The sequence below is a fragment of the Peromyscus leucopus genome, chromosome 12, assembly GCF_004664715.2.
Source record: "Peromyscus leucopus breed LL Stock chromosome 12, UCI_PerLeu_2.1, whole genome shotgun sequence".
Lineage (NCBI taxonomy): Eukaryota > Metazoa > Chordata > Mammalia > Rodentia > Cricetidae > Peromyscus > Peromyscus leucopus.
The window spans coordinates 9,941,342-9,967,544 of record NC_051073.1 but is presented as its reverse complement, the minus strand read 5'-3'; the positions used below and the strand labels follow the sequence as shown (position 1 = coordinate 9,967,544).

The following is a 26,203-nucleotide window of genomic DNA, read 5'->3' as shown; positions in this document are numbered from 1 at the left end:
TGCGCCACCACCCCCCAGCTCCAAGGATATCTTTAAGCATTTTTGTTTCTTGGAATAATCCTTGGTCAATTGCAAATTAGTTATACCAGATTTAAACACTAGGACAAACTGGGAGAGAGTGCAAAAAGTAAAGGAAAATAATTAATTAAGAGAAAGTGGAGGCGAAGGAGGAAGAAGAGGAAGAGAAAGGAGAAAACGAAGAGTAGGAAGGGGAGTTGGAAGTACACACCCATGACATCCATGTAGACCTAAACACTTAGGATTGTTTGTTTGGTTTTGTATGGCTTTACTATGCTTGTTTCATGTTCTTGTAGCCCAAGCTGTCCTCAAACTCCCCACTCTTCTGCCTTAATCTCCTGAGTGCTAGAACTACAAGCGTGTGCTACCACGCTTGGCTCTACCAAATTTCTTGTTCTCTGCATCCCAAATAGAACTCTCACTGAGTCAGCTAGGATAGACTTGATGGCATGGATTTGAAGATCCACGTTCTGAAGAAGTTTAATTCCTGTATCTTAGATTGAAGTAATACAAATGTATATAGTCAAACAACACCATTTTACTGTCTGTATTTGGAGAAAGAAAACTACCCAGAGCCCCTGACAGTTTATCCAATTCTACAGCTTCATACGGTTCTGAACCCTATCTTCAAATGGATATTGTTCATTTAGTAATCATTCTTCTCATGCCAAACAACTAAACACTAATTCACAAAGAAGCTAAGAAAACCAAGCACAGCTAAGCATGATACCTGTAAATCTATAACATGAAATTTTGAGTTTTCATAGAATTTAGAAAAAAAGGTATTCAACACTATAAATTCCACTTACAATGCAGTCTTAAACTGTGAATTAATATAATAATGGAGTTCTCAAAGGATACCCATTAGCCAGTAGCTGGAGTCAGAGAGAAAGTGAGGAATTGGCAATCAGGGAATGAGAGGCTAATTCTTCCTGGTCAAAGGAAGATAACAACGGCAAGATTGGAAATCAGTAAGATGATCAGTAGAATGCAGATCCAGTGCCCCAACTTGGTCTGTAGCAAGAAGACTGGAAGGTGATATAAGGCAAATAGGATGGGTGGCCAATACAGATCTATAGCCAGTGAAAAGAAACTCTGGGGTCTAAAGTCACTGGATCCACAGCTCAGTGAGTAAGAGATTCTAGATCCATAGCCCAGAGAGTGACAGCTGCTGGACCCAAAGCCCTGAGAGCCAGCATATGTGGTCCTACGGGGCTACAGAAGCTGGAGACCCTTGGGGTGTAGCAGGGCCACTGGCAGGAACTGTGTACCACATGAGAAGTCTGGCATCTGATGGGCTGGAAGCAGTTCAGATAACGTCCACTGTGGAGAGAGGAGCCCAGATGGCAGGTTCTGGGAGAGCAGAAGCTAGTGCTCTGAACCAGGTGCCAGGGATATAAAGACCCCTAAGAGTGGAAATGGGGCAGGTTACCCCCACAGGAGCAAAAGGATAAGTTCCCATTGAAGTAGTTGTAGGATATATTCAGAGGAGGTATGTCTTCAGCCAAGTTCCAGCAGGCAGGATACTCTAATGTCCCTACCTTCGCAATGCTTATATATTCCTTCTGTGCTGTATGAGATGAAGCGTCATAGGCCCTGCCCCTTCCCTTGCTTGTGTTTCATTAAATGATCAATTAACTCTCCTTATAATTATTACTTAGTAATGGAGGTGCCTTGATTTCAGTTTACTCATTCTTGATTTATATCACCCATTTGAATTCTCTTTCCATATTTTTTTCCCCAAAATAAGGCATCCTTTAGTTTGTACCACCTTGGTCAAAATGCTTATACTGTCTTTGTTCTCCACTGACTTTGATGATGTAAGTTTTGACCTGAGTGTGTATAGTTCTTACCACCATTAGCAGTCATTGGGAACCATCCCTGAATTATTAGTATATAATTTAATAAATGTTTATTAGATAAAAAATTTAAAATATGGCATGATTTAATCTTTGCAATGATGTTAACATGTAAAAGCTATAAAATTGTTATAAGAATTCAGGAATGAGGTCATGGAGGGCCGAGGAAGTTATATATTCTCCAAGCAACAGATCAAAGCAGTCATTGGTACAGATTATAGTTTAGGTGTGTCTAACTCTAAAGCCAGTAGAAACCACAATGCTTTATTGACAACTTGGGAAGCTGGTTCTTTCTCCTTGCAGAATCACCTATTGACGGAAAACAAAGAAAATTGGGTATATTTGGAGTTCTCTGGGAAAACAATCTGGGAGAGTGGACATTCAAACTATCTTGATTTTTTTTAAAAGGTTTTTCAAGACGATGCCTGGCTGTCATGTTACATGTGTGAATTATTGGACAGGTATTGTTGGTGTCAGCTAAAGTTAAGTTGTTCAGTGAGAATGGATTGAATGTGGTGTCAGTCTCCTGGCAGTTTGAGAGAAAGAGTCTAATGCATAGGTTAGAAAAGTTTGAAGTCTATTAAAAAAATTCTAGGCCATAACCTTGTCTCAATTCATGGGTCAACACATTTTTGAGTTTACATAAATAGGTACCCTAGTTTAGTGCCTCAGGTACAGACTATCTGAGGATTGATTAGTAACAGACTCCCAACTCCATTTTAAGTGCCCTCAGCCAACACTACTCAGTTTGCTTTAGGTTACCTTGACACATAGGAGCAATTAAATATTCAAGAGAGATTGTGTTCTATCTGATGCTATCTGTAGTTCATATGTTATATCTTTTTTTTTTTTTTGTGAAGTCCCCAATTCTATCCACTGAAGACACAGTTTCTTGTTTGCTTTTGGTTTATTTTTTAGTCTTTGAAGTTACCATGGAGATGCTCATTACAACCTGTGCTCAACTTGCCCTCTCGTTTAGCTTACCTTACTTAAGCCACTTAAGTCTTATCCACTGTGGAGTTAGTAGATTGTTTTTCCAGGTCAGACAAAATTCTTTGGCAAACACTTTGATCACTAGGAAAAATGGCTGACGAGTGGCACCGTTACTGAGCTGACTACCGATAACACATGCTATCCAAACTTGAATTTTAATAATATGCTAATCTTTGCCAGCTCAGCTGGGAGTGAGAAATTTGGGGCTTGGAAGAGGGAACTGTTTCACTCCCTGCTGAGCTTCTCTTTGTGTTCATCCTTCTAGACAGACAAAGCAGCATCAAATCTACTCTCACATTAAACGCTTAAAATTATCCTTAGTACTCTAAAAACTGGTGATGGAAAAAACAAATGTGGAATTCATAGTGTCTTTTTCCCTACCTGTAATTATATCCAACTTCTGCTTTTAAACATCTTTCAGACTGTTTATTTATACGATTTGATCACTTTGCTTTGTTTCATAGACACGCTTTTGTCATCTCCTGTAGAGCTCTTTTTTCTTCCAGTGGAGTATTCTGTGTGCTGACTGCCTATACGTTTTTGACTAAATGTGTTACTACTTTTTTTTCATTTGTAATTACTGAAATTATAAAATAATTACATCATTTCCCCCTTCGTTTTCTTCCCTCGAAACTCTCCCATACACTCTTCCTTGTTCTTTTACAGATTCACGGCCTATTTTTCATTAATTGTTGTTATATAAGTAAATGTAGATGTATATATGCAAAAATATTCCTAAATATCACCTGCTCAGTTTGTATCATGTTACCTGTGTGTATGTTTTAAGGGGTGACCATTTGGTATTGGTTCATGTGCTAGCTGCCTAAACATGAGCGGAAAAAGGATGACATCAACAGATAGAACAAAATGGACCAGAGATAGACTATCAGACCTCAAACCTATACGAAGGACCAGAGGCAATTCAAAAATATCTTCTCTTCTATCACTCTTTGTCACTCCTGTTCTTCCAACCCATAGTTATACTCCTCGTGATGGACCCTACATGGCTTTATGAGGCCTTCGCTGCAAGGAAAGTTTCATGAGGCAATGTGATTGGAGTTTTTTTGGATGTAAAATCCTCAGCCACCCATCCTCACACTCCAGACACAGAGATGAGAAAGGACAAAAATCAGAGGAAGACAATTTACTCAATGTGGTTGAACTGAGAAGAGAGACTGATACGGAGTTTCGTGGGTTGCAGTGTATTTTGGGGTCACTGACATGAGGTTCAGGTAAATAAAGGAAGAATTAAGACAGAAGGGTGAGTGTCACGTGTCTTTAAGCAGTCATGGCCAAGGTATGGGCTCATTGAAAATTGTCTTGGTTTTGGTCCTTCAATGTGGTCCAAAGAGGTCATTATCTCTGTCCTCACTTCAGAGGACCATTGGGTGATGCTTAGTTACGTTCCATGACTCAGTCTCACTTTCAAGGATAATTAGACTCACATAGGACATGTTCTATTCTGTTAGGATTTGTTCTTATGGACTATAAAAAGACTGATATTTAGGACAATTACTTCTCTTTGTCTTCAGCAAAAGTAAAAGAGAGATGTAGAGTGAAGGCAGAGATAACTGGTTTGCATTCTGCTTTTAGATACATTGTGTGCCCAAGTGAGAAGCCAACACTTTTTACAACATCTGAGTGTCAGTATTGGCCATCCCACTGTGTTTGCTTATACACATATTTACACATATACATCACATGTGTAAATGTTTGTACACACATTTAGACATACGTAGCATATGGATTTGTATGTGCACATACACACATATACACTACACACACACATAAATACCATGTACATGCACACACACACACACACACACACACACACACACCGTTGCAATGGATGAAATAAAAATGGCACCTACTGAAATTCATCCTTGCATGTTAGTAGGATCTCAAGATGCAGGAAGGAGACATTCATAAAATCAATGCAGTTTGCAGAAGTTCAGCAAAGTCAGCAACAGTGTTCAGTCTTTATCTTGGACCCAAAATCTAGTACTTATAAGGAGCCAACTGTTATTTTTATCCCAAAGAAAAGTATACATAATGATTATTTTTACTTTTAAGGTAACCTTTTTTTTAGAACATTTTATTACATTTTAGTGTGCATGTTCACATTTATGTAGTGGTGTGCACATATCACAGTAGATCAGTGGAAGTCAGAAGACAATTTGTAAGAATCTGGTCCCTCTTTCAACCATATCAGTTCCAGAGACTGAATCCAGGTCTTCAGCCTTGCTTAGAAGGTATCCTTTCCTGCTATGCCATTTTGCCAACCATAGAATAATTTTTAATGTAGTAGTAAGTGCATATGTTTTTTTCCATAATTGTATTATTCCAAGATAATCATAAGAAGGAATATAGGTTTTTGAACCACTAAGTCTCCTAGAAAATGGATGTGAAGGTAAAAATTAGGGTAGCATTCTGTAAAATTTTAGGATAATTTTTAAAGTTTTGGTGCATGAAAATTTACTGAATTTTCTGTTACACAAAACAACTGATTAGGTAAACCATAATTATAAAGAGGTAGTCGGTTGCCTTCCTAGAAGTCCATATTGAAACTCATAGTCCAGTAGGCCTTGCATTATGGCTTCTTTCAGCCATGTCACAAATGCAGCTCCCCTCTATCCTAGCCAGACACATCCCTTATAGCAAACTTTCAACCAAGTCATTGTGATATTGGGATGGTCTCACTTCTGATTTCTGTGGAGACTTATCAGGGCTGCTATTTTACTGAGCTCTCCAGAAGTGTCCCACGGCTATTTTATTGCTAGTGGTTTTATGACTTCTCAAACTTCATACTTAAAAAAAAAAAAAAAAACTACCAGCTAATTCAGTTTTCAAATATCTAACATTTCCAACACCACTCTTGAAACAATGAATAGTATTCTGAAAATAGAAAAAGTTATATTATCAAAGAAATTGAAATTTGTCAGACAGATTTTGTTAACATAATGCAGCAGATTTTGGATCTCTTAAACTGAGCATCATTTTTTTATTAAATAAACTAGAAAGCACACCTCTAAGAATTACAACATACTCAATTTATTATGAATATATATATATATATATATCCTCAAACCTGAAAAAGTCACTTATTGTATTTGTTCCTTTAACAAATTAAGGAATTTTGTCAAATATTTTGCATGGCTTCATGATGCCTTTTGATGAATAAGTATTGGTCTGAAAGTGCTCTCATAGATTCCATACTAATGTTTCATTACACATGTGTGACACTGTTGAAGGTCATGACATAAAGAAACTATTTGTCACATATGAAAGCTGCATTTATTCAGTGAGCAAACTGTGCTTTGAGAAGAAAAATGTGGTCATTGACTCTCTATTCTGTATCTTTCTTCTATACACACCTCAGGAGAAATTTTGTTTTCTCTTCACTTTCCATTTCCGTAAATACTTCCACCAAACATCTCACTTATACTATGTTTTTCTAAGTGGATTTTCTGGGTTTCTATTTAAATGTCTTGTTTAAAATGTCTAACCTTACTAATTTTTATTATGAATGTATATTTCCAAAATCACACTTCAATGCAAATGTTGCCTTTTGAAATGATGTTTGTACTCTGTTCCTGACCATACTGCAGACAAAATGTCCTTTGGAGTCTTCCTTTCTTTTCTGTTCCAGTTACTTCATTTGCATTAGTTTTAATTCCCCCACTCAGCCTTGCAAATATTATCAACCTCTTTCTGTTCTGAAGTTTAAGTAGTATCTCCTTCTTCATGACTATATAACTGTTTTCTTTTAACTCATATTCTCTAGCATTAGCAACCAAAGTTTCAACTCTCTTTCTTCATAATCCCTTCCAATAGCCACCCTCTTCATAATCCCTTCCAATAGCCACCACATTTCTATCCATTTAGCATTCTTCTGTCATTACCCTGTTACTCAGTCATGGCTTTGAGCTGCCGACTACAATGGTCATTTTGCAGATGATGGCAGGTCACCATTTAACCACATCCATGCTGGTTGCTGAGTCTTTAATCTTGTGAAGGTGAGTCCTTAATTCTGCAGCATGCTCATATGTGATCCACTTCAAAGTCCTGGTTTTGTATCTAATTTTCATTAATTCCTTCTTCATTTTGGGAAGGTTCAGACATTTTTATGAAGAAGAGGTATGTTATCATTTTGGTCTGGAATATCCCTTGTTTGAGACTTCATCTCCAGATGCTTGTATTATTGGAAGGTGGTAGAAATTTCAGGAGGTAAGGCCTATTAAAGAAAGTTGGGCACTCATGCTGTGGCTTTGAGAAGTATGTTGGGATTGCTCTCCCCTGAAATCATTAAGCATTTCCTTACTTCCTACCCAATATAATGATAAATTGGCTTCCTATGTTAGAAGTTCTTATCCCTTTTATCTTCTAATCTAGAACATGGTTATTTCAACAAGGTCATCTATAATAGTTTTCCAGCCAGCATTGGTAAGCTAAAGGAATGCATTTCTTCCTTTAACCATAGCTGAGTAAAACGATAGCATCATTGAATCACTCTTACCTAAGACCTACTCTGTGAGAGCACATTTCTGAGTTACAGTCAGTAAGAGGAGTGTTAGTCAGAAAATGACTCTGTTCTTCCTTCTTCCATACTGAGTCCTCAGTTCAAGAAAAGTCAAAGTAAATACATGTTGCTCAAGAACTACTTAATATAATTGAGAAAATTCGTGGGTTTATTATGAATCAACATTTCCTTTTTCTCTCAGTTTCTCCACAACAACAGTTGGAGGTTTTCAAACAGCACCGTCAGCAGCTTCTTAGCCATTCTCTTCTTAGAATCACCTTGCCCTAACCTGCAACTGCTGCTTAGCATCCTTTGGTCACCTGTGCCACCTGTGTGATTCCGCACACCTGGAAGATATCCACGGAAGATTGCATCACTGACTCAAAATCCCAAGCTAAGAGAACTGTAGGCCGTGATATACCCCTAAAGCATGTTGAGAATAGTTGTTTCCTTGGCAGCTATCTTGTATGGTTCTAATTCAGTTATTTTGCTTCTATAATTGCTGGTACCTTCAGTGTCCTTTAAGTCATTTAGTTTACCCATCTCAACACTATTTCCTTTGTATTTCTCATGAATTTATAACATCTACATCGGTCTTTGTAACATTAATGTAATTTCTTAAGTATCATGTGTGTCTTAAACAAGGTTCTCTAGAGAAACAAAATCAATAGCATATATATATCTATAACATATGCATTGTATAATTTATATATTATACATACAGTACATATACTATACATATTTATATACATATGTATGTGTGTTGTATGTATATATAATATGTGCATGCATTTATACACATATATAATGATATCTATCACATAATATATACTACAAATATATTTTGTATTAAATGATATGTTATATTTGACATATATTTTATATTATATATAAATAATATATTTTGATTATCCACATAATTAATGCACTTTATTGTATTTACTTATCCAACATGCATGCAGTAGTTCAACAATGGCCAGCTGCACTCTGCAGTCACAGGACACAGTAACTTTTCAGTTTGACAAGTTCAATGTATCTTTAGTTGAATCTTGTGCCAAGAGCCTGGGAGTTTCTTCAATAGTCAGTAGTCTGGGTGTACACTGAAAAGCTTATGAGAATGGAGTATGATGTCAAGGAAGAATGTAGCAGCCAATGATAGACATACTCTTTCAGAAACAGGAATAAAAGTAAACATGGACACTTTTCTTTCTCCTAGACTACCTTATATCTATGATGTCATTGGAAGATTCCACCTGCATGGATTGTGGGATCTCCTCAGTTGTTCCTCTTAGGAAATGTTATCAGAAATAACTAGACATGCACCTGCTGCTGAAGTTGACAAGCCAATCAAATCGATTATCATGAATGTCTATTGCTCTGACCTCCAATTTCTGACTGTACTCTGGTCTTAGTCAGGGTTACTATTGCTGTGATGAATCACCATGAATAAGGCAACTTGGAGAGGAAAGTGTTTATTTGACTTACAATTCTATGTCACTGTTCATCATTTAGGGAAGTCAGGATAAGGATTCAAACAGGTCAGGAACCTGGAGGTAGGAGCTGATGCATAAGCCACAGAGGGATGCTGCAGACTTGCTCATCATGACTTTCTTAGTCTTTCTTATGGAATCTAGTACCACTAGCCCACAGATTGTACTACTCATAGTGATCTGAGATTTCTCCAATAAATCACTAATTAGGAAAATGCCTGACAGACTTGCTACATCTTGATCTCATAGAGGCATTTTCTAAATTGAGGTTCTCTCATTTCTGATGACTCTAGTTTGTGTCAAGTTGACATAAGACTAGCCAGCACAATACCTCAATTTAATATCAAAAGGTACCTTATTGATTTGGCTCAGCCAATACTGAAGGCAAATAAGGACTAAATCAAGCCAAGAGTTTCAAAGTCATCATTAAGAAAGTATAAGAAGAGAAGACATGAAAAACAGAAAGACTAATGACAGATTACAGTGAGACTTGAACCCATAGTGGGTAAATGAACTTTCTTCTGGGATAAACAAACAAAGAAACAATAGCAACATTCTCCTCTAAAACTTCCAAAAATAACTCTGAAAATCAAACATGTTTTTAAAAGTAAGTTGGTAGTAAAATATTACATTACTTATTCTCTTTAAAGCAGAATTGTGTGACTCAACATCTTGAAAAATATGAATATTTTTTTTCTGTCATTAGTGAAAATGTCTTTATTTTGTACCAAAAATTGATCAATATTTTTGATCCAGGGATGTTATCTTAGATAACTCTTGACTTGTTAAATAATGTATAGCTTACATGCTATATAATCTTTCTAAACTCTAAAAATCTCTACATTCTAAAATATATCTGTCTTCATCGGTTTCAATAAGGGAATCTAAATATGTAACAATGAAGACACATTTACAGATATTAATATGAAGATTACTAGGTCAAATTTACCACACAGAAGAACATGGCCCTTCCAGAAGTCTGGAAAGTAGATTAGAATGCCACATAGGAGCAAGCTTGAGTCCTGGGTACAAACCCAGTCAGTGTGATCTGGTAAACTGTGCTCTTGACCACAATACTATACTGTCTCATATAGTAGTATTATTTAAATCAGAAACACAAGCACAATTTTATGAGAACATTGAGGGGGTTCTTTGAGAAAATCGTAAATTTCAGAAACTCACAAAGAAGAAAAAGGCCCAAAAAGGTTGAAAAAGGAAAGTCAACAAATAAAGTCAACTTAAAACTGTGTTAAAAATATAAGAAAGCAGCCAGGCAGTAGTGGTGCATGCCTTTAATCCCAGCACTCAAGAGGTAGAGGAAGGCAGAGAAAGGTAGAGTTCGAGGCCAGTCTAGTTTACAGAGCTAGTTCCAGGACAGCAAGGACTATATAAAGAAACCCTGCCTGAAAAAACATAACAAACAAACAAACAAACAAAACAAAACAGGAAAGCTGTGAAAAAATATCCAGTGTCAGAGGCCATTTTAGCTGTCCCATTTGTATTTCAACAACTGGGTTGAATAGTGGTTACCCACTATTATCAGACCCCCTCCCTCATCTCTCTTCCTCTAGGATGAATAGGAGTAGAGGTGTTATAATTTTACAGTGAGCATGTGGGGTGACTAAGAAATACCTGTGTTACTGAGTAAGGTCTCCCCCAATTTATCTCTACAAAATGAGAAATATATTAAGATAAATGTGACTTTGAGTTAAAGGGTGTCATTGTCCATTAAATTTAATCACTTTTTAAACTCTGAAAGATTCTTAAGCCAATATTCAAAGCTGAATAAAGTCTTGGATCCTTAACATCTCTGGAACTATTTTAAAATCTAGTAATGGTTTCTATAAGGAATAGTAATTCTATGTTTCGAAGGTATATTAGGTTGTACAATTTTTTCCTGATTCTGCAAATATCCTGCCCTTACTGTGATTTATAGATTGCTTTTGTAGAATTAAAAAAAATACAAAAACAAAACAAATAAAAACCCAAAGTTATACCAATAGTAATTTGTCATACTCAAAAGTGCAACCACTAAGTTAATAAATAAGATGTCAAGTGATACTGCTTGTGTTCAAGTATGTAAAAGGTTAGTTTATGAAAGAGAAAAATTCAGGGTATATTGTAGAATATTCAAAAGGATAGATAAACTGTGGTGATATTGTGTTCCCCAAAATATTGTGCACCCTAACAAACTTATCTGGGATCAGAGAACAGCACAGCCACTAGATACAGAGACCAGAAAATGGTGGCACTCACACCTTTAATCCTAGCATTCCAAAGGCAGAGATCTGTCTGGATCTCTGTGAGTTCGAAGCCACACTGGAAACAGCCAGGCATGGTGACTCACTCCTTTAATCCCAGGAAGTGATGTCAGGAAGCAGAAAGGTATATAAGGTGTGAAAACCAGGAACCAGAGCCTGTTAAGCTTTTAAGCTTTTAGCAGCAGTTCAGCTGAGATCCATTTGGATGATGACACAGAGGCTTCCAGTTTCAGGAAGCAGGATCAGCTAAGAAGTAGGTGAGGTGAGGTTAGCTGTGGCCTGTTTTGTTTCTCTGACCTTTCAGCGTTTACCCCAATACCTCACTCTGGGGTTGTTTTTATTAATAAGACTTTTTAAGATTCATGCTACAATAAATTCTCCTATTTGCATCATGGAGGCAATAGTCAGACTTAGAAGTTGACCTACAGAAATTCGAGACAGGCTATCTTTAGTCAAGGCAGGTTTTATGGCAAGAAGGTGGGACTTTAATTCAAGTTTTGAAACCACTAGATATGCAGTGTAGAGATAGGTATACATTGAATTTATACTGTAGAAATCCTCTGGGGAATAAAAGCTTCATTATGGGGGTTGCAGATGGACCTCGAATGGCATGTCTGAGAGTCATTAACCAGGGAAGGATTTTGGTGGAACCCAGAAGATGATCAGGACTGATAATGTAGCTGAGATGAAAGTAGACAAAAGATTAGAGAGAGTCATCTAGCAACTCTGTAAGGGAACAGTAAGCAAGGTGTCCAATGTAGCAACTGTACAATGTATAATCACTATGTTTGGCTACTCTGTTGTCAGTGCCAAAGGGACATGAACACTGGATGCTGACTTAGAAGTGGATGTGCTTTCATGCTGTGGGTTTGATTTCCTCCACAGCCTACTTTGATAACTTTGTGCATGACAACTTACATACAAGCTTTGTGTTGTTGTCTAACTTGAACTGAATCAGATACACACGATTCATACCCAAAAGCTAGCTGACTGCTTTTTGCTTGCTTTCAGAGGAGGGTTGATTATTCAAAGCATTTGACGTTGGCCTTCAGTTGCAGCTTAGACTGTGACTAAAGATCCAACAATGGATGGTGAGACTCAGTTCTTTGCTCTCTCCTTGCTTGCAGCATTATACCATATTGGAATTCTTTTCTGCCATTCCTAACATGTTTTGCCACATTATAAAGCACTTGCTTGCACTGATTATCATCTAAAACTGTATGTGTGTTATAAATGGTGCATTAAAGATAAAGATATCACCATAACATCATGATACACCATAGGAATCAATTGAGTTTTATGGAAAAATAATTTGCCTGACTCTCTTTACCAGTTGATTATGGAATGCCTCGTGTAAGTGGGCTTAAATTATATCAGCTAAGAAGATGGAAATTCTGGCCCAAATACTTAAGGATGTAATCTGCTATCAAATTTATAGAGTGTGAATTTTTAATGGCTCCTTGGGGGCTGTGTTTATAAGCAGTAAAGCAAATATCAAATTATTTTCAAGTGCCAGAAAATTACTGAACAAATAAAAAAGTCTGGAAACAAGTAGAAGCATAGTCACATTCCCATGCCATGTGAGAATGTATATTGTATCTAAGGTGAACTGATAGGTAACCATGTGTCTTAGTTAGGGTTTCTATTGCTGTGAAAAGACACCATGACCATGGCGATTCTTACAAAGAAAACAATTAATTGGTGTGGCTTGCTTAAAGTTTCAGAAGTTCAATCCATTATCATTATGATAGGGAGCAGGGCAGCATACTGGCAGACATAGTACTGGAGCTGAGAGTGCTACATCTTCCAGGCAACAGGAAGTCAACTGACTGTCACACTGATGGAAGCTTGAGCAAAAGAGACTCGAATCGACCCACATGACACCTCCAACAACCCACTCTAAGTGCTACCCACATTCTTCAACACCACACACCCATGTCCAAAGCTTATAGAATAAAAAAAAAATACATAACTCAAAAAAAATATAAGTAAATGGCAAGTAATTCTCTGAGACAATGAATCAAATGTAATCTGTAAAAAAAAAAAAAAAGCAACAATAGAACATATAAACAAGATGACACACATTCAAAATGCGGAAAGAATAAAAGAAAATTGACAAAAGAAAACTGAAACAGCTGGACAAACTTGCATCTCCATGTCCATGTCAAAATGCTTTTGTTTCCAACTCAGTTCAGGTTTGACTGCACATACTTCTTTCTTGTGCCTGTTCCACTCCTTTACTGTGCTTCTTGACAGGTGATGATCTGTCATCTCCATCTTGAATTCTCCAAGCATACAAGCTTCAACTTCACAGCTTCACTAATGCTTCTTCACTAGCCTCCAGGACCCCCTGACACAGCCTGGCTCAACAGCTTTATTTCATAACTTTTTCTTCTGACTCTAAGCCAGAACCACATGGCTGAAGCTGCAAAGTTCTGCACCTTGTGGGCTGAACATGCCCCTTGCTTAGTTACATCTTCACAGCTTTTGTCTTTAGCTCCTAACTTGCTAACTGAAACTTGCTCTACGACACTAGCCTAACTCAGAGATCCACCAACCTCTCTCCTGGTATATTTTTCACACAGCTCTAAGTTTTTTCATTCTTTCACATTGGAACTTATTGGATGATTTACTTGAGGTCAACTTCTTTATTTATTTCTTAATCATTTATCTCTTGAAGAGATGATTTAACTCCATTCCACTTTCTGTGCCTTTTTCCTTCAAATTTTTTTGCTCAGCTTGCTCTTTTATTATAATTTCATAGAGTTACACAATATCACATAACAGAGTCTATACAAGCTTTTGAGACTTCTTCTGCAATAAAAATAATCCAAATTTCTTCACTTTAGCTCATGCAGACTCTCAGACAAGGCAAAAGGTGCCACTTTCTTCATCAAAATATCACAAGAAAATCTCTAGCAACATATAAATTCTTTCATTTGAAACTTCTTGAATGAGCCACACTCTGACACAGTTCAAATCAACTACAGCACACTGTCTTCATGCTAGTATGGTCAGTAAGCAGTGCTTAAAGCATTCTACTGCTTTCATAACCCAAAGTATCAAAGTCCAATTTCTTCCAAACAAATTATTAGGAGTCCCTTTCCTTAGTTAGGGTTTGCTATTGCTGTGAAATAATGCCTTGACCATGCAATCTTATAAAGAAACATTTACTGTGTGGGTTCTTGTAGTTTCAGATGTTCAATCCATTATCATATGATGGAACATGGTGGTGTGCAGGCAGATGTGGTGCTGGAGCTGAGAGTGCTACATCTTGCAGGCAACAGGAAGTCAATTGACTGTCACAGTGAGGGAAGCTTGAGCAAAAGAGACCTGAAAGCCCATCCCCACGGTGACACACTTCTTCCAACAAGGGCACACCTCCTAATAGTGCCACTCACTTTGGGGGCCATTTTCTTTCAAACTACCATACTGTGTGCTAATATAAGAAGAGCAGACACTGGTTAGGAGCTTAGCTCATATAACCCAGAGGGCTAAAAGAAATATTTTTACAAATGGATAAGCCAGTGAGAAGGTGGAGTGGATGAAGGTGCTTCCAATGCAAACCTTGGAGCCCTTGTAAAGGTGAAAGTAGAGAAACCACTCCAAAAACGTGTCTCCTTACCTCCACATATTTACCATGGTGTCTATGCCCTAAATGTGCTCTCTCTCTCTCTCTCTCTCTCTCTCTCTCTCTCTCTCTCTCTCTCTCTCTCACTTATACACACACACCATCACACCATAAACACATATGCACATATCATAAACACACACAGCAAAAATATTTCAAAGAGAGATAATAGCATTTCGGGAGCTGGTGCAGTGGCTCTCAGAGTGTAAAGCTGCTTGCTGTTAAGCCTGATAACTTCAGTTCAGTTTCTGAGAGCGGCACTGTGGAAGGTGACCACTTAATCACAAAGTGCATGTGTGTATGTGCTTGCATTCATGTACACGCACGTATACCATGAATGAATATGATAAAATGCATCGAGGAACTGATTCATGACAAAAAAACATAAACATACGAAGATTAAATCATGTATTTATATGATTGTGACATTTGCCAGTGAATGGTACACACTATTGTAGGTCTCAGTGGACCCTTAAAGTGCTTGGGTATTGGGGAATAATAGTTAGCCATATAATGCATAAAATAATTTATTTATAGCTCATCCAGAAGATCAGGTCAAGGTGTTCATGACCATTCAGCTTTGGCCCCAAGTTATACACATTTATAGTCTACCAGCAGTTAACATTTATAAAGGACTTCTGTATTTAAGAGACTTTCCTAGTTGCTTCATGTATCATTTTTTCCTCATGCTGTCCTGTGATAGAACTGTTATCATTACCTCTATTTTACATTTCTAGAAATTGGATTTTTGCAATGTTCCACAATGTGTGGAAGACAAATACCATAATGCTGGAGTTGGAAATTTCAAAATACATTTCTTTTTGGACTTACATGCTTGAGTGATTTTAATATGTTCACTGTTAGGGCAGACAGACTAGCGTGCAAGTAAAATGCAAATACATCTTATTTACATGCTTCAATATTCAAAAGAATAAAGCACAACAATCTAAAGCACAATATCTCAAAAATTCTAACAGGTAGAGAAGCTGAATTAGCAAATGAGTGTGACATTCTGATGGCCAAATACCCTGTCCCCTGGAGGACAACAAAGGAACCCAGGCATCACTTATTAGTGGCTTAACAGACCAGGACCCCACACTCATCTCTCTTTTTATTGGCTGGATACATACCTACTGTACTTATCATTGTCATGAGAATACCCTAGTGGTGCCTCAATATGTGGAGAAGGGGTTATTTCAGACTTCATAGTGTATCCTCAAGGACTCCTAGTTATGTGAACACCATGTCCCTACTCACCAAGGTAGGACTTCTTTGGACAATATGATTACTACATGATACCAGGTTCAGGGTAATGTGTCTTCATTCCATACCCACGTTAGAAAAACTTTAATATGCATCAGACAAAAGTCCAAAGTGGTGAATATTTATTTGGAGTTTAGAAAATTATGACTAATAAAAAGTGTGGCTCCTGGTAGGTAATCCACATTCCTATGGGTGGTTATACACCCAAGAATATTTCAGCTGCACAAATTGTAGTTGGTGAGGAGAGAGAGAGAGAGAGAGAGAGAGAGAGAGAGAGAGAGAGAGAGAGAGAGAGAGTTGGGGGATATAAGGGGTCATTTGGACATGGGAGTGGTAGTTCAGGGCAAATATGTTTAAAATACATTGTATGAAATTGTCACACAATTTAAAATATTGTGATAAATTTATTTCCAACAAATCATAACTGACTATCTGAGTCTGTTGATATCAGAAATAGGCTTTGTACTCCAGCCAAAGCATGAGTTGCTCATAACTTTACAGTTATGAGCTCTTACCCCATGCTGCCGTAATGGATAGGGCTTTCTCCTGGGTAATGTTTCAATAAATAAAACGCTTCTTCAAACACTTGTTTGTTTTTTATTTCACCTGGGGTGTTATGACCTAAGGTAGTTACCTGTGAGAATTCAGAAAAGTCAGAAAAGACTATAGATCAATTTTATTACAAATAAACTTTAAAAAGTTTATTTTCAACCATACCAAAGAAGGAAGGAGCTGTTTTTCTGCTTGAATTCCTAATGTCCGATTGTGACCTCAGTAATAATCACATTCTAACCTGGGCTTGTCCTGTTCACTCAGAGGAGATGTATATATAACAATAATTTGCAAGCCTGTTATAATTATGTCAGAGAAATGGTACTTTGAAAGTTGCATAACGCACAGCACCTTTGAGAAATTAAATTCCAGAACAATTCAATTTATGTTACACAATTCCCATGTACATTAACTATTCTTTTTATTTTTGAAATAAATATGAAATAAATATGAAAATAATAGAGAACACTCAATTTGTTTAAGAATATCTTCATAGAAATTTATAGTACCAGGAAGTGAGACTGTGTCTGTCTGAACATATTCCATGACACAGTTCAACTCTCTATACAAGGTTTGGTTTTGTGCTTTAAGGCAGATTCTCCCCATTCAGCCCAGGCCAGGCTGGCAATAAACTGATGAACACACACACACACACACACACACACACACACACACACACACTGCAACATATCTGCGTGTGTATGTGTGTGTGTGTGTGTGTGTGTGTGTGTGTGTGTGTGTGTGTGTGTGGTGTGCATGTTCATGCGGCAGAGGTGCACACATATGTGGAGACTAGAGGACAACTTCCAAAATAGTTGTCCCTCAGGAGCTAGCCAACTTGATTTATGTACTTGTTTGTTTTTGTGAGTGACAGAGTTTCTAATTAGACCTGGTGCTCACTAAGTAGGATAGGCTGATTGACTGGCAAACCTCAGACATCCTCCTGTCTGCATCTTCCGAGAACTAGGATTAAAAGCACACTCTATCACATCCAACTTGGTGCTGGTGCTGGGTGCTGGTGCTGGGTGCTGGGTATGATACTCAGGATGCACAGAAAGTATTTTACTAACTGAGCCATCTCCTCAGTCCTGACCCACTTAAACAAAGCTAACACATAAAAATCGAACATATGTTTTAGATAAGTTTTTAATCAATATAACATTTATCATTTAAAGCTTTAGCATTAAAGAAAGCATTTAGCATTAAAACATTAAGAAAATGGGGCTACAACCATTACAGATATGTCTGGGGAGAGGGCTCTGTGAGCAAGGAAAGTACTTGCTTTGAAGCGTAACTTCTAATTCCAATATCCATGTAAAAAGCTAGGCATGGCTATACAACACTTGTAACACCAGTGCTGTGGGGAACGCTGATGGGTAAAACCCAAGAGCTCAATGGCTGACCAGCTTAGCTGAATTGGCAAGCTTCCTGTTTGTTGAGAGAGTGTGGCTCAAGACAATAATGCTGAGACCAGCAGAGGAAAACTACCAATGTACGAGACACACACACACACACACACACACACACACACACAGAAACAGACAGACAGACAGAGACAGAGAGAGACAAAGAGAGACAGAGACAGAGAGACAGAGACAGAGAGAAGAGAGAGAATATTCAATGAGCACTAAACCACTAAAGTAAAAGCCAGGTCATTTGGAATCGTGCATATTCTTCTCTCAACAATTTGAAAACGACAACGTTGCTGAGTAGAATTCCATTTTGTAACTTCTGTAGAAGAAGGCTTGCTGCACCGTCACTGCTGTCCTCTGTGTTGACCATCAATTAAGAGAATGTTTCCACATTGCTTTCCCCAAATAAATTTGCAGCTCCCAAAGATGTGTGCTAAATGTGTTTTGACTGTTTGTTCTGACTCTTTCTGGTGTGCTAATAGACCATAGAAAATCACCCTAAAATTGTTGGAGCTAAAGCATTTTTCAAATTTGGCTTGAAAGTTGGAGACTATGAAGAACCAATAACACCTCTTCACCTCGCAATATCTATAGGGCATGAAAATGAAGTCCCAGGAATCAATTTTACAGTGGAGACATTAACCCCTGTGGTCATTTGCCCAGCAGGAAGAGTGAGCTGTTAAAAGCACAGAGTCAGCTATTAGTCACTTCTTTTTATGATTGCCAGCGTGATAACAGCTTCCCCTTCAATTACATGACTAGAACTATTTTGCTGATAAGGTAGCAAAAAAACCAATGTGTGTAAGGGCAAATTCAGATTTTTCTCCCTTTGCAGATTTTCCCCAAAATGAGAATAATTCCCTATTTTTAATATAGATTCTGACTAAAAAATAGATTTTAACTAAAAATTACAATATTATCCAGCTCTAAGAAATTTGGGGGAATTGAATTAATTCCCTGCCTGGAAAAAAGAGAAAAACAAAAAAGCATTATCTTTTCTGTTCTTTCTCTTGGAAAAAAAATAATGAAAGACTGGGCCATACTTTAAAAAATTTTTAAACCAAAGTTTAAAAGAGCACCCAAAACTTGATTAGCTTGGCTAGTCAATTAATAATTAATTATAATTAATAACACCTAACAGGTGTTGTAGAATATTATTTTAAGATGTGTTACATTTGTTTAGGCTGTGGAATATTTGTTTAATGATGCAAAGATGTGCTGAACTCTTTTCTGTTGCAGTTGTTTAACTCTGTAAAGCTGTGTTACTTTCACTGTTTAAAACACCTGATGGTCTAATAAAGAGCCCAGAGGCCAATAGCTGGGCAGTAGAGGGATAGGAGGGGCTGCCAGGGAGGGTGAATAAATAGGAGGAGAAATCTGAAAAAGGGCGAGGAAGGTGCTAGAAAAGGAGGAGAGGAGAAGGCCAGGGGCAGCCACATAGCCACACAGCCACACAGCCACACAGCCACACTGCCATACAGCCAGCTATGGAATAAGAAGGAAAGAAAGATACAAAGGATAAAGAAAGGTAAAAGCCTAGAGAAAAAATGTAATTGAAGAGAAATGGGATAATTTAAGTTAGAAAAGCTGGCTAGAAACAAGCCAAGTTAAGACCCAGTAGTCATAAATAAGAATCATCCCCATGTATTTCTATGGGAACTGGGTGGCAGGCTCCCAAAGAGTGAAAAAAAAAAAGAACTACAATTAGGAATATAATATAAATTTTATATAACAAGTTAAAATTTACGTTTAATACTATGTAATGTCTCTAAGTAATTAGTGTTGGAAAGTAGGCTTAGTCATTAGTCATTTGAGACTGGAACAAAACAGTTTTACAAATCCCATCATAAAACAAAGCAAGGATTAAAGGAGAATTGACACCATCTGTAACTTGTGGTAAATGTGGGAGAAAAGAAAAGGTCAGCCTATGGTATTTTGACTCATTACCTCTCAATGCCACCTTGGTAGTTAGAGATGCTCTAAGTCATTGGGAACTATGTCCTCTCACAATAACTCAGAGAATTTACTCTCCAGAAATGTCCCCTACAAACCTTCTAACACACTTACTTTTATTCTTAACCTACCTTTCTTTAAAATTTATTTTTGAAATTATTACATTGTACACTGTCAGGAAGTTGCAAAAATAGCACATGGAATTTTTTTTCAACCTTACACCCAGCTTTTACCATGGTTAATGTATTTCCTAACTGTTACAATATCAAAAGGAGAGAGCTGACATTGGTACAACACTATTACCTGAAACTCAGGCTGGCTGTGTTTTTTAAGTCTCAACATGCATGCCTTTGTGTATGTCCACACCTATTTGAATGCATATAATTTATTTCATGTGTAGATTTGTCTAGTCACTGTCATGGTCTGCCTAGAGAATTGTTCCATTCTTGGTCAACTTGTCAAGAGAAAAATTTAAAAGCAGAACTATCCAAGTAATTTAAAAAATTCATAGTGAATGGCTCAAATACCAGGCTTTGAAGACAAGAATGCCAATCTACAGAAACAGCCGAACCAAGCTAGTGGGAACTCATGAACTTTAGATCAACAGCTGTGGAGCCTGTATGGGACTGGACTAGGCCCTCTGCATAAGTGAGACAGTTGTGTAGCTTGGTCTGTTTAAGGGGCCTCTGGCAGTGGGATCAGGATTCATGCCTGGTTCATGAGCTGGCTTTTTGGAGCCCACTACCTATGGTGGGACACCTTGCACAGCCTTGATGCTGGGAAGAGGGACTTTGACCTGCCTCAACTGAATGTACCAGCCATTGCTGACTCCCCATGGGAGACCTTACCTTTTCTGAGAAGGGGATGGGGGAGGAAGGCTGGGGGGAGCAGGAGGAGGGATGAGAGGGGGATCTGTGGTTGGTATATAAAATGAATAAAAAATTTCTTAATAAAGAAAAGAAAAAAGAATGTCAGTATTCCAGCCTTAATACAAGGGGAGAGCTTAGTCCTATCTCAACTTGATATGCCATGCGTTTTTGACACCCAGGGGAGGCCTATGCCTTTCTGAACAGAAACAGAGGAAGAATGGATGTGGGCGTAAAGGAGAGGGGAGGAGAGGGAATGAGAGAAGAGGAGGGAAGGGAAACTGCAGTTAGGATGTAAATATAAATAAATTTAATTAATAAAAAAAAAGAATTAGGGAAAAAAAGAACGTCATTATCAAGGACGGGATCAGTTTGGTTTCTGTGAGGGACCACAGCTGAGTACCTCCAGGCTGTCACATCTTATGATAGAGAAGACTCTAGTCTCCTCTCCTTCTTCTTAGAGCCCTAATCCTATCTTGTACACTCAACTTTAACTATGTCATCACATCTTAATTACTTCCCTCAAAGGCCCTACTGATAAATATCCAGAATTGAAACTTAAGAATGTTTCAGGAGCTGGGCGATGGTGGCGCACACCTTTAGTCCCAGCACTCAGGAGGCAGAGGCAGGCGGATCTCTGTGAGTTCAAGGCCAGCCTGGTCTACAGAGTGAGATCTAGGACTGAAACAGATCTCAAAAAACAGAAAAAACAAAAAAAGAATTTCTCAGGTAACAAATAACCACTCTATAGTCGTTATGAATCAAAAACCAAATTTTTCATGTTTATTATTATTGTGCAATATTATCTAATTTTGTCAGTTATGAACTTTGATAATGGAGTTGAGGTTAGTTTGGCAGTAATGTGCCTACCTTCCATGCATGAGACCCTTTGTTCAATCTTCAACATCACACTCCCAAGGGAAACAGATAAATGGAAAAAAAAAATACAACAGACATAATTTAAAAGACATTGAATCCCCTTTCCCCCAATGATATTTGAGATTTGTGATAAGATGAAGGTCAAAACAAAATACCATATCTCTGTGTAATAATGTCCCTTTCCCTTTAAGTCACAGTAGAAGCTATATGAAAAAAAAAAAAAAAAGCATGGAATCTGGATGACTCCTAAGGGACAGTATAGTAAGGAAAGTGACTCAGGCACAGAAAGGCATACTCCAGGTCTTAGGTAGAGTTTCCATTCTGGAGCTCATGGACCGGAGAGTAGACTAGTGGGTATCAGGGGGTCAGAGGAGGGGTCAGGCAGCTGTTGGCCAATGTGTCTAAACTTGCAGTTATAAGGCAGGCACATTTGCTGACCTAATGTAGAACATGAAGCTGTAGTTAACACTGCACTGCTGCACTTGAAATCTGCCAGAAGAATTGGTATGTGCCCATGATAATAAACAAATCAATATATTTCTAACAGAAATTGCAAGATGATGAATTTTTTAATTAGTTTTACTGCGATGATTATTTCATACAGTTTGTGCTTCTGTGCCCATAAGGTAAGGTTCTGAGACACTGGCAGGAACCCAAATCCACATGTAACAAAGTCTTGATATAAAACACCACAGTTTTGCATGTATCCCTGACCCAGCCACCTCCACGTTTTAAATCATCTTGCAATTATTACGATAGTGAAGAGTGTTATTGCTGCAGAATGAGATTTTCGTTTGTTTCATTTCTGAGATTATAATATAATTATACCAGTTACCCTTCCCTTTGCTCCCTCCAAACCTTCCCATGAACCCCTGCTTGCCCTTGTTCAAATACATGACCTCTTTTTTTCATTGTTATTACATGCATCATGTGTATGTATATGTATTTAGGTATAGGTACAGGCATATATATATATATATATATATATGTGTGTGTGTGTGTATACATATATACATATACATATATATGTATATATGTATATATATATATATATATATATATATATATATATATATATATATTCCTAAATACAGCCCAGTGAGTCTGTAGAATGTTATTTGTATGGTTTTGTTTTTTTTTTTTTCAGGACTGACCATTTGCTACTGGATGATCAGTGAGAGTAGTCCTTAACTCTCACCACAGAAAGTTCTCTTTGCAAGGGAATTAGTTTTTATACTGTATTATTTGGGAGAATTCTGATGGGGAAAGCCCATGTTTACAGGATATAAGAAATTTTATCCAAGCATTTCCAAGCCATAATTGAATGCAACTATAAAAAGAAAACCTGGGTGATATAGAAAATAGACATATTTTCTGGAATATATATTCAGAATTTTACATTGTATTCTTTACCTATCTACAACTATAACTATTATGCCTCAAAAAGCTGAATTAAACTCTTCCTAAATAGATTATTATATTTTTTCCTGCTTGCTTGAAAACCATACTTCAAGAATTCTACAAAGTATTTATTTGCCTTCAAATTAAAAGCTAGTAAAATTTAAAACAAATCTTAATTTGATGGAAAGTAGAGGAGTAAATAGATAAGGGTGGTTTTTATTCTAAATAGGTGGTTACTTATCCTACCATATGTAATATCTTAGAATAGTAGGGAAAGGAAATGCCCATATCTGATAATGGTTGACTAGGGAGAATTTAAGTTAGAGTCATAAAATTTTTGTTCTGAAATCCAATAATCTGTGCAGCAAGTTGATATGTACCCAATATATTGGCAGTGTACCTGACAAAGCCTACAAATAATTTTCAAAAGTAAGCAAATTAGGTAGTAAAACCAGAATCAATACAGGGAAAATTACAACCTCTGTGGATAGAACATGTCTGCCACAAAGCTGTGTGTCAAGGGCTTTATTGCTCTCCTCTGGTGCTGTGGGAAGCTGGTGGAATTTTAGAGAGCTGTGGCATGTTAGGAAGGGAGTTAATGTTATATGCCCTGGTCCTGGCTGCTCACCACTCAAAAGCCAGGATTCAGGAAGTGAGTTGATTGCTGATTGGAAGGCATTGGATTTAATTATGACATTTAAATACAACAATAAAGGTCATTGTTCTAAAGTTCTAGTTTGAACTCAGGAGTGCAGTAGGCTTTTGGAGGCAAGCAGAGATGTTAATGAGAGACAATGGACGGAGAAACAAAGTCCTGGGTAGAATCTTCAATATCTACTCTCTTTTTTTAATGGGACTCACCCAAATGGTTTTGATGTTCTGGAGACTAGTTCTGTAATTTTTAAACAGATTTATTATTTTTCTAAAAGTGAAACTTCACAGAAATATATAGGCTTTATGTTAGTGAGCAGAACTAATAAATATGCTCTGATACTATCTGAAGATCACCAGATATTGTGGGTTCTGCAAATCTAAAAAAAAAAAGAAAAAAGAAAAAGAAAAGAAAAATTAACAGATAAAATCTTAATTGGCATCTCTTCAGAATTCACAATCTCAGGCAAATCAGAATGGGGAAATGAAAACAATTCCCAAAGTAGCTGCTACTGTTGCATCACTGGGGGTGTGCCCTTGAAGAGGATGTTGGGAATCCAGTCCCTCATCTCTCTACTTCCTGCTGCTTTGCAGTGGTGTCGGGTGGGGTGCAGTTCTTAGTTGGTGTGCTTTTGACAATGAAAGGAGAAGTCAAAATTTGGCAAACATTTCACGGGTCTGTCTGTTGGGTTGGAAAAAATCACACCTTGATTGCATCTGGCTGTCCAGATTTCACAGTTCAATTAAAAACGAAAAGGAACGTGTCATATCCTGCCCATGAACCCACATAATATCCTTCCAAGTAATTGTGCTCACTCTTGTGCAGTGGTTGCTTACACCAGCTTTTTTCACACCCATGCTTCACACCAAGAGAATAGGAGAAAAACTTATTTTTCTCTCAGACATGAAATAATCCGTTAAAGACAAAACCTTTTGCTTTGCTAAACATCCGGCTTTTTTCACAAAAGAACCTCATACAAATTTAAAAGTCAAAACACATGGAAGGAGCTGAGCTCAGAACAAAGAGCTCTCACGTTGCTTGATATATTAAGAGAATTAATGTCAGAATAAGAGCAGATGACTCAAATGGGTTTGAAAACATTTTTTTCCTGGGTGAATGATGGGTCCATTACATTTCTGTCACCATCATCCAACCAGCCAGCGAAGCAATAGCAATCCAAAGCAGAGAGAACACAGGATGTGGAAAATGAGAGAGAGAGAGAGAGAGAGAGAGAGAGAGAGAGAGAGAGAGAGAGAGAGATTAACTAAATGAAGAGCTGAAAGAAAATCAGTAAAAACATCAAGCATTAGAGGAAAATGATCCTAAGGAGAGCTTCCAGGTAGTTATTAAGCAGAGATTGGAGGACACAAAATATCACCATTTTGTCTGATGCTGGAAATCCACATCTTCACATTGTACTTTGCAACATCTGAGGCTGAGTACATGACTCAGTAGTAGTAGTAGTAGTGTGTTCACCTAGCATGTGCAAGATCATGAGTTTAAGCCTTTTGGAGTATGCTTGTGAAAGACCCTAACCCTTCAGGCTTACACCCCCAAGCCCCAGGAAATGAGAAACTAAAAATCTAGTTCCAAGGGCAAGCTGACTCAATCATTATTCAACCACCCCTGTAACAATGTAACAATGTAAAAAGATTTCTGTTAAGAGATGTGCTCCACCATGACTGGGATAGTTGCAAGTGTTCCAGGAAGGACCACTGTGACCTTTGTGTAAACTCCACTCCCACCCTGATACCCCCCTTGAGGTTTCAGGAAGAATGTACATGTGGACGTGACTAAACCCACTCTGTGATCAGACCATGATCTTATGAAATGTGATTGTATGGGAATTGTAATCTTATGGCTGAAGGGTTCACAACCCGCCCCCACGGTCGGGCGTGTTTGCATATGCCAGGTAGACACTTCCGCCTAGCCAGTTCCAGGTCAAGATAACCATTTCTGGGTCAAGGCATCTCGAGTGACCAGGATCTGTGACGTGGCATGGCTACGTAGGTGCACAACATGGCCATGTGATCTACGTGCACGCGTGGAGTAGTGACGTCGACCTGTCCCCAGCCTTTAAAATCCGGCGCCATGTTCTCGGTTCCTTCTTCTCCACACACATGTTTCCTATAGACCTGCGCACTCTCTGTTCCTTTATCTTTAATAAAACTCTTATTAGCAGATTCTGTCATGTTTCATGACATTTCCTTGCAGGGTAAGAGCACAGCGCTGCCAATTAACTAACAATGGCTTTTGTGGGTTTTTCCTTTAAAAGCACCCTTGTGGCTACAGTAAGATGCGACTTTTGCTCTTTGGAGCGGAGTTTGCCCAACTGTACAGCTGCATTAATAAACACCTCTTGCTATGCATCAACTGGACTGGAGTTTGGGTTCTTGGGTCACCTACTTGAGACCCAAGATTTTGGGGTCTAACACTTGAGCTATACAGAGAAAG

General features: G+C 37.8%; 1 pseudogene; it reads right to left on the bottom strand.

Annotated features, from left to right (window-relative positions):
- Positions 1 to 998: 998 nt before the first annotated feature.
- LOC114697652 lies at positions 999 to 25,842 on the bottom strand (annotated as a pseudogene).
- Between the last annotated feature and the right edge of the window lie 361 nt (positions 25,843 to 26,203).